The sequence below is a fragment of the Heterodontus francisci genome, unplaced genomic scaffold (genome assembly GCF_036365525.1).
Source record: "Heterodontus francisci isolate sHetFra1 unplaced genomic scaffold, sHetFra1.hap1 HAP1_SCAFFOLD_59, whole genome shotgun sequence".
NCBI classification, from domain to species: domain Eukaryota; kingdom Metazoa; phylum Chordata; class Chondrichthyes; order Heterodontiformes; family Heterodontidae; genus Heterodontus; species Heterodontus francisci.
The window spans coordinates 3,300,804-3,309,247 of record NW_027140758.1 but is presented as its reverse complement, the minus strand read 5'-3'; the positions used below and the strand labels follow the sequence as shown (position 1 = coordinate 3,309,247).

General features: G+C 45.6%; 1 non-coding gene across 1 annotated transcript; it reads left to right on the top strand.

Annotated features, from left to right (window-relative positions):
• The first annotated feature begins 8,012 nt into the window (after window positions 1-8,012).
• trnat-ugu (transfer RNA threonine (anticodon UGU)) lies at window positions 8,013-8,084 on the top strand. Its single transcript has one exon. It is a non-coding gene; the product is annotated as a tRNA-Thr (tRNA).
• The last annotated feature ends 360 nt before the right edge of the window (window positions 8,085-8,444 follow it).

Sequence of the window (8,444 nt, the reverse complement as noted above, 5' to 3'; positions counted from 1 at the left end):
TAATGTGGGAAAGTGGGAAATTGTCCACTTTGGCAGGAAGAATAAAAAAGCATATTATCTAAATGGTGAGAGATTGCAGAGATCTGAGATGCAGGGGATCTGGGTGTCCTAGTGCACGAATCGCAAAAGGTTAGTCTGCAGGTACAGCACGTAATTAGGAAAGCTAATAGAATGTTATCATTTATCGCCAGGGGAATTGAATACAATAGTAGGGAGGTTATGCTTCAGCTATACAGGGCATTGCTGAGACCTCTTCTGCAACACTGAGTACAGTACTGGTCTCCTTATTTATGGAAGGATGTAAATGCATTGGAGGTAGTACAGAGAAGGTTTACTAGACTAATACATGGAATGGGTGGGCAGTCTTACGAGGAAAGATTGGACAGGCGAGGTTCGTATCCACTAGAGTTTAGAAGAGAAAGAGGCGACATGATTGAAACATACAAGATCCTGAGGGGTTTTGACAGGGTGGATGTGGAAAGGATGTTTCCCCTTGTGGGAGACTCTAGAGCTTGGGGTCACTGTTTAAAAATAAGGGGTCACCCATTTAAGACATGGATGAGGAGCAATTTTCCCCCTCGGAGGGTCGTGAGTCTTTGGAATTTTCTTCCTCAAAAGGCGGTGGAAGCAGAGTCTTTGACTATTTTTAAGGGAGAGATGGATAGATTCTTTATCTGCAAGGGGGTGAAAGGTTATCGGAGGTAGATGGAAATGTAGAGTAATCAGTTCAGCCATGAGCTATTTGAATGGTGAAGCAGGCTCGAAGGGACGAGTGGCCCACTCCTGCTCCTAATTCGTATGTTCATATGTAAAGACAATGTAGAGTGGTCTGTACTGTTCACAGTACTTCTCCTGTAACTGCCGAAGTGAGACAATCATGTCGACTGTCGATCTACCAGCTCTGAAGCTGCACTGAGACTCAGGATAGATGTGTGATGCCAGGGTCTGCAATCTGGTCAGAGCAATGCGAGCAAAGACCTTCCCCACAATACTTAGCAAGGATATGCCTCGCTAATTGCTGCAGTCACTGCGATTCCCCCTTATTGTTGCACAAGGTGACAATGTTTGCGTCACGCATGTTTTGAGGTGCAGATCTTTCCTTCCAACAGAGACACAGAAGTTCATGAAGATGCTGCAGTAGAACCGCTTTTCCACTCTTGATGATTCCAGGTGGAATACCATCATTTCCCGGGGCTTTACCACTGGCAAGATGGTCAATGGCTTTGTTGAGCTCCACTGTGGTGGGGTCACTGTCCAGCTCCTCCATGACAGGGAAGTCTGGAATGGCACTGAGAGCCACTATAATGACAATATTCTCCGTTATGTAGAGTTTAAGGTAATGCTCCACTCACCTTTCCATCTGCTTGTTAACAGATGATTCCACTTTGACACCGCACTGAGACCTTGAGCATTGTTGTCTGAAAGAGCCTGATCGAGGATGTTGAGGAACTCCTGGGTCCGTTCTGGATCAGTGGTTCGTCAAGAGTTGATCTGAGGACGACGTTCTTCTTGGATGGATGAAGCTTCCTTGGCTGAAGCCTGACCTTGTTACACACCAGGGAGTGCTCAGTGTCACAGTCAGCGCTGTGATAGCTATGAGTGATGAGGACACTGCTGAGGGTGTTTGCACTGGTGATGATAAGGTCTAGCTGGTGCCAGTGGCGTGATCTCAGATGTCTCCAGGACACCTTGTGGCACAGCTTGACCTGGAAGTAGCTGTTCATCACACAGAATCCATGGTGACAGCATAGCTCCAGCAAACTCTGTCCATTTTCATTCATCTTGCCAATCCCCTGGTGCTCTATGCACATTGGCAAAGCTGTGTAGTCAGTACCCAAGCTTGTGTTGAAGTCTCCTAGAAGGTACAGTCCCTCAGTGCTGGGAATTCTACTGATGGCAGTATCAAGTGTCACATAGAATTGATCCTTGACATCTGGGGTGGAGGTGAGTGTCGGGACATAGATGCACATGAGATTAACTGGGCCCACGCTTGTTGACAAGTGAAGAGTAAGAAGTCTCTCTGAGCCTACTGTGGGTGGTTCACTCATCTCAAGTAGCGTGTTTTTTACTGTGAAAACCACTCCATGCTCACGAGTTGCCTCTTGGGCTTTCCCCTGCCAGAAGAAGGTGTAGTGCTTCTCTTTGAGGGATCCACCTTGGACGAGTCTAGTTTCTTGCAGCACAGCAATGTCCACATTGAGCCTTGTGAGTTCTTTGTCCATCACAGCTGTCTTGTGTGTGTCATCAACCTGCAGAAGGGTGTCAGTAAGGCCAGGACACATGGTCCTCACATTCCAGCTTGCGATGCGAAGGACTGGTGTCTTCTTTGTTGAGCTTGTTTTTCTTGGTGCATTGATTATCGATCCGCCTGTTGAGAGATGACTCTCTAAGCTCCAAGCACCCATTGAAGCAAGCAGGTCGTGGCAGGACAGCACCTAACTGATTGGGGGCTGCCCAGCTTGGAGTGGGTGGTAGCTATCCAATGAGATGCGATGATCTCTTCAACTGTCAGAAGTAAGCCCTGGCGCTCATACTCTGCACCAATTGAGTGAGAGCTTATAATCGGTAACCGTTTCTTCCCGTGTTGTGCGAATGTTTAAGCACAAATATTGTCCTCTGCACGGCACGTTCGGACTGAACACAAAATGGCTCCTTTGGTCATGTGTTAATTATAAAATGGCTTTCTTGACAATGTTCGTTATTGCAATGGATACATTATAAAAATGGTCAAATTAAACTTAGACCGAACTACCCAAGCTTACCTGCATCCTCCAGTCCTCTGGCAACATTCCCATATTTAAGGAGGATTGAAAGATTGTGGTTCGAGTCTCTGATATTTCCACCCTTACTTCCCTCAGCAACCCAGGATGCAACCCATTCAAACTGGGTGACTTTTCTACTGTGAGAGCTGCCAACCTTGTAATTGTCTCCTCTTTATCTATTTTCATCCTGTCCAATTTCTTCACTTCCTTCACTGTGACATTTGCAGCATCCGCTTATTTTGTGATACTTAATTAGTGCCTCAGCCACACCCTCTGTCTCCACAGGATCTCCTAATTGATCCCCCCTTTCACTGTCTGTCCATATGTTGGTAAAAGACTTCAGTGTTCCCAGTTATGTGACCTGCTAATCTTTTCTCATACATTCTCTTGCTGATCTCATTTCCTTTTTCAGCTCTCCTCTGTACTTTCTGTATTTGCTTGTTTCTCTACTGCATATGAATCATCACATGATTTCGATATGAATGATTTTTGAACTATTTTGTTGAAGGATTGAGTTTTGTAAATTTCTCCCTAGCTCCCCTCATGGTCAGGCAGAACGTTTAACTGCTGTGTTTTCAAACAGCAACAGCTTTATTTGAAAATCTATTGGGACAGGATTCCGGGTTTTAATCCAGTCACAAATCTGGTTCTGATGTCTTGTGGCTCCAGCTGTCACATGACCTGTCAGATGATGACCTCATAATTGACCCAGTCATGGAGCTGTGGGTTGATGTTTAAATTGTTGCAAAATAATTTTCCAGAAGGACAATCAAAATGAATCGATATATAAAAGGTAGATTTTGTGAATTTGTGCTCCCAGTGGAAATCCCTGCAGAGTCTGCTGGTTTTCATATCCCCAATTCCCCACAGGAAGCTCTGTGTCAGAATCTGTATTCATTATATCAATATTATACAGAATCATTTCATGGGAGACCCCAGTGTGAATTGTAAACAGGTGGTTCAGTTTTAACTTTCAAATTAAAACAGAAGCAAAATACTGCAGATGCTGGAAATCTGAAATAAAAACAGAAAATGCTGGAAATACTCAGCAGGTCTGGCAGCATCTGTGGAGAGAGAAACAGAGTTAACGTTTGTGGTCTGTGACCTTTCATCAGAACTGGGCTGAAATTGTCTGAGGGCCAAGTGGCCTCTTTCTGTGCCTTAAACTTTCTATGAGTCTAAGATTCTATGAGATTCTGGAATCAATTTCAGGGTCGATGACATTGCACTCTGTAAGGATAGGAAGATGGAGATTATTAAGTACAGTGCAAGAATATAGATGCTTTTACATTATTTTAATCAAAATTGATTTAAACTTTGTGTTCACGAATCCTATCTTTTGATCACAATGACACTGATGACAATGGAAAAAGCAAGACTTGCATTTCACGACCACAGGACATTGCAAAGCCTTTTACAGCCAATGAAGGACTTTCCAAGTGTAGTCACTGTAGTCGTGTAGGAAACATGGTGGCCAATGTGCGCACAGCAAGCTCCCAGAAACAACAACGTGATAAAAACGAGATAATCTGTTTTGAAGTGATGTTGATTCAGGGTTAAACAATGACCAGCATCCCAGAAATAATTCCCCTTCTATTCTCTGAAATAGTGTCATGGTACCTTTAACATCCACCTGAGAGGGCAGAGGGATCCTCAATTTTCTGTCTCACCTGAAAAACTGCATTTCTGATAGTGCAGCACTGCCTTAGTACTGAACTGGAGTGTCAGCCATTTTTAAAGGGCTGTTAGTCCTACTGGAAAATATTTAAAGGAAGATTAAATGAAATGAAATAAATACATTGCTTTTGCCTCTCTCCCATCCCCCCAATAACAGTTAAATTAATTATTTGCCCTTCCCTCCCAAAACCTACCTTTACCATCTGACCTTCCGCCCAAAACTGCACAAACTGTAAACTATAACCCTTCCCACCATCCCCAACACCCATGACATTAATTTGTCTCCGTCCCCCCACCCCCACACTGAGAAACTTACCTTCTCCCCCCTCCCCACCAGTGTTGCACCTCATTTGCCCGGGTGGGGCTCCGAAGGCACGGTAGTGCCGGCCACTGGGCTGAAGATCGCAGCGGAACATCAGGAAGTGATGGGATAATAATTAATGCAGGTTTGTGGTCCCGTTGCCGAGCGGTGGAGGTCCCCCACAAGGCCTCGCCGTCGCCGGCAATATCGAGCCAGGCCCTGCCGGCGTTGAGGTCCGTGGCGGGTCTCATCCGGGGCCATCTTCAGGCGGCCCCCACCCCACCCCCACCACAGATCTCGACGTCGAGGGCTCTATAGAATCCAGCCCATTGTTTCTCTCAATCTCAACTCCACAAGGATTTGCCTGTTAATTGTAGAAAAAATAAAGCTCTATAACCTTTTGATAAAAGGGTTCAAATCCATTTCCAAACAAATGGTAGTTCTCATTGTATCTAGAACATGTTTTCTTACATACAAACATACCAATTAGGAGCAGGAGTTGACCACTCGGCCCCTCGAGCCTGCTCCACCATTCAATAAGATCATGACTGACCTGATTTTAACCTCAACTCCACATTCCCACCTGCCCCCAATAACCTTTCACCCCCTTGTTTATCAAGAATCTATCTACCTCTGTCTTAAAATATTTCAGAATTTCTGTCGTCCAGCAACTCTCACTTTATTTCCTGGATTTCACCTAAAAAATGTATTTCCACACTTTGGATATCCTGTACTTCATTAATGTTTTTGCTCTCTGGGGATTTCCCTTTAATTATATTCAGTGCTGGTATTTTACTGCCATACACTGACTGAAAGTGTCCCATCTTTCTGCAGGAAAAACACTCAGCTTCTTTGGCGAGGCAGTTTTCCCACTTGTGTCTCTCTCGGCCACACCTACTGCAATTGGTTGCAGCTACCACTAGATGCTCTTCCCGTCTTTCTTGTCTTTCACCACTAATTTTTCCTTTTGTTTTCTTAACAAATTCAATTGAGTCTGCTACTCTCGAGATCAGACTCTCCCTGTCCCCTCGAACAACGGATTGGTTAAACTTTCTAACCTCTGTTTGTCTGCTCAATTGATACTCTTTCGTTAATGTGAGATCAGCCCTGGACTGCAGCTGATCTAAAAGGGTGTTGTCTAATACCCCGAACACAATCCTGTCTCCATTCAGCTCTTCTCTTAAGTTGCGGTATTCACAATCCTCCGTGAGTTTGTACAAGTCATTGATAAATGAATGAATACTCTCTGTTTTGTACGCTTATTAATTTCAAAGTGATTCCTGACAATGCAGCAGCCAGCCGACGTCATCAGAGTGCTCCAAGCTCGCACATGCACAAACAGTCTCCTGCGCTCTGAGATGCTGCGCATGCCCTGCCTACGTCTTCCAGGACGAAGTGGCGCATGCGCGGGAAAACTCTCTACCTCCTCTCAGCCACTCACTCCAGGCCGCTCACAGCCCGCTCCTCGCTACCCCGCTCCCCCGCCCTCCGGCCGCTTGCTACCCCCCCACCCACGCACTGCCCTCTCTCCGTACACTCACGCCCCGCTTCCCCCCCACGTCCCTCCAGACACTAGCTCTAAGCCATGCTGCTTCCCTCCTCTCGGCCTCTCGCTCCAACATTCGATCATTCTTCACCGCACCACCCGATAAAGCAAGGCGAGCCTCGAGGGGAGATGGGGCAATGTTGGAGCGAGTGGCCGAGAGGAGGGAAGTGGCAGAGCCCATGGCCTGGAGTGTGAGCGGCCATAAAGCAGGATGGGGGTGGTGGTGGGGGAAGCGGGGAGTGAGCAGTCAGAGAGTGGGATGGGGGGAAGCGGGGAATGATCGTCCGGAGAATGGGATGGCACTGTTTAGAGGGGATTTGAGGAAAAAATGTTTCACCTCGAGGGTGGTTGGAATCTGGAACACATTGCCTGAAGGAGTGGTGGAGGCAGGAACCCTCACAACATTTAAGAAGTATCTAGATGAGCACTCAAAACGCCACAGAATACAAGGCTACGGCCACGTGCTGGAAAATGGAATTAGAATAGATAGGTACTTGATGGCCGGCACGGACATGATGGCCGAAGGTCCTGTTTCTGTGCTGTATAACTCTATGACTCGATGAAACCTCACTGAATTACAGAAGGTGTGCAGCACTGTCAGAGGTGCTGTCCTTCTAATGAGACTTCAAATAGCGCAACGTTCTCCGAGTATCAACCAAAACATGTCCATTGTGTAGATATGTGCCATATTTGCTTATGAAACGACAGTCACTGCTCCAAAAGTAATTCACTTTAGGTGAATTAAGATGACTTGGTACTATATAACTGGCGAATGAGCAAGAGGTAGCGGGGGACTGTTGGAGTGGGACGGAGGCGGTGATGGCAACCTTTGAGGGGATTTTTGGGTCGAAGTTGTTTTCTGTGATAAATTGAGTAGCTCCATCTTTAATCCTGGCAGCTGCCTGAATGTCACAGACAGTGACGTTTCAGTGGAAGAGGCTGCATTTGCGCATGTGCTAGTACAGCGTCACCTGGTGGTTGCGTTGTCAGCAAATGCAGCGTTTTAACTTTGGCTCCACGATGACATTTTTTTCCTCAATTAAAATAGGTCTTGAGTGCCTTAATAACTTCTTCACATGTAGCCTTCTGTTCTTCATGAGAATGTTGCCTGCACACTCCCTCCATTGCAGACAATAGCGTACTGACCTGCTCCATGTCTGGCTTCTGCACGAGACCCGATGCAGTACGATACCTTGCAAACCTCTGGAACCATCTCGGCCACTCCTCGGCTTGGTTCAGTCCAGTGACCTTTTCAAAGGTGCAGGCAAAGATTTCTCCATCTTCGCTTTGGTTTACTGTGGCCCCCATATAATATTCTGATATCTGTCAAGGCTTAGTACACAATTTATAAGAATCTGACGGTTAAAATAACCTGAGTTTACTCTGCACATCTTGCATTGAAGGTTTCATCGACAACTCTCCATGAGGTGCTGCACAGATTATATTACATCACTTCCTGTGATGATGCACATAGTCTATTTATATAATCTGCCCAGTAACAAACCAATGTCCACTCTTATATTATTGTACAGATGTGAGAAAAGCTGAGGATGGGAATGGAACGTCTGAATGAAGATTTCATGATGCTGATGATGTAAATGAGGCTGATCTGTTTCCCATTCCACAATCCCTCTTTATTTCTGTGCATGTTTCTCGATGCTGTTTCAACCAAATTGAAAAAGAATCACAAATCCTCCTCTGGAGCCTCAGATGTCCATTAAGAAAAGGCATGGTGGCCAAGTGGTAAGGCGTCAGTCTTGTAAACTGAAGATTACGGCTTCAATCCCCGTACGTGCCTTCTGATTAGTTTCTCACTTTAAATGTGATGTTTCCAGAAAAGATGTCTGTTGCATTTGTGTCGGCCATCTGGAAATCAGTGTCATGTTACACTTTATCCTGGACACTGGGAAGAACATGAGGAGTAGCCACATGGTCCCTCGAGCCTTCTCTGCCATTGATAGAGTGAAAATATCTGAGGTCCAAGCACTGAACCTTATTACTGTGCATTTGCTGGATATTTAACAGAGCTATTCTATTAATCCCACATCCCGCTCTCCGGTCCTTTCCCCCATTGCCCTGTTATATTTTCCATGTCAGGTACATATCCAATTCCATTCAGAGTTAACATTGAATCTGCTTCCACTGACCTTTCAGAATT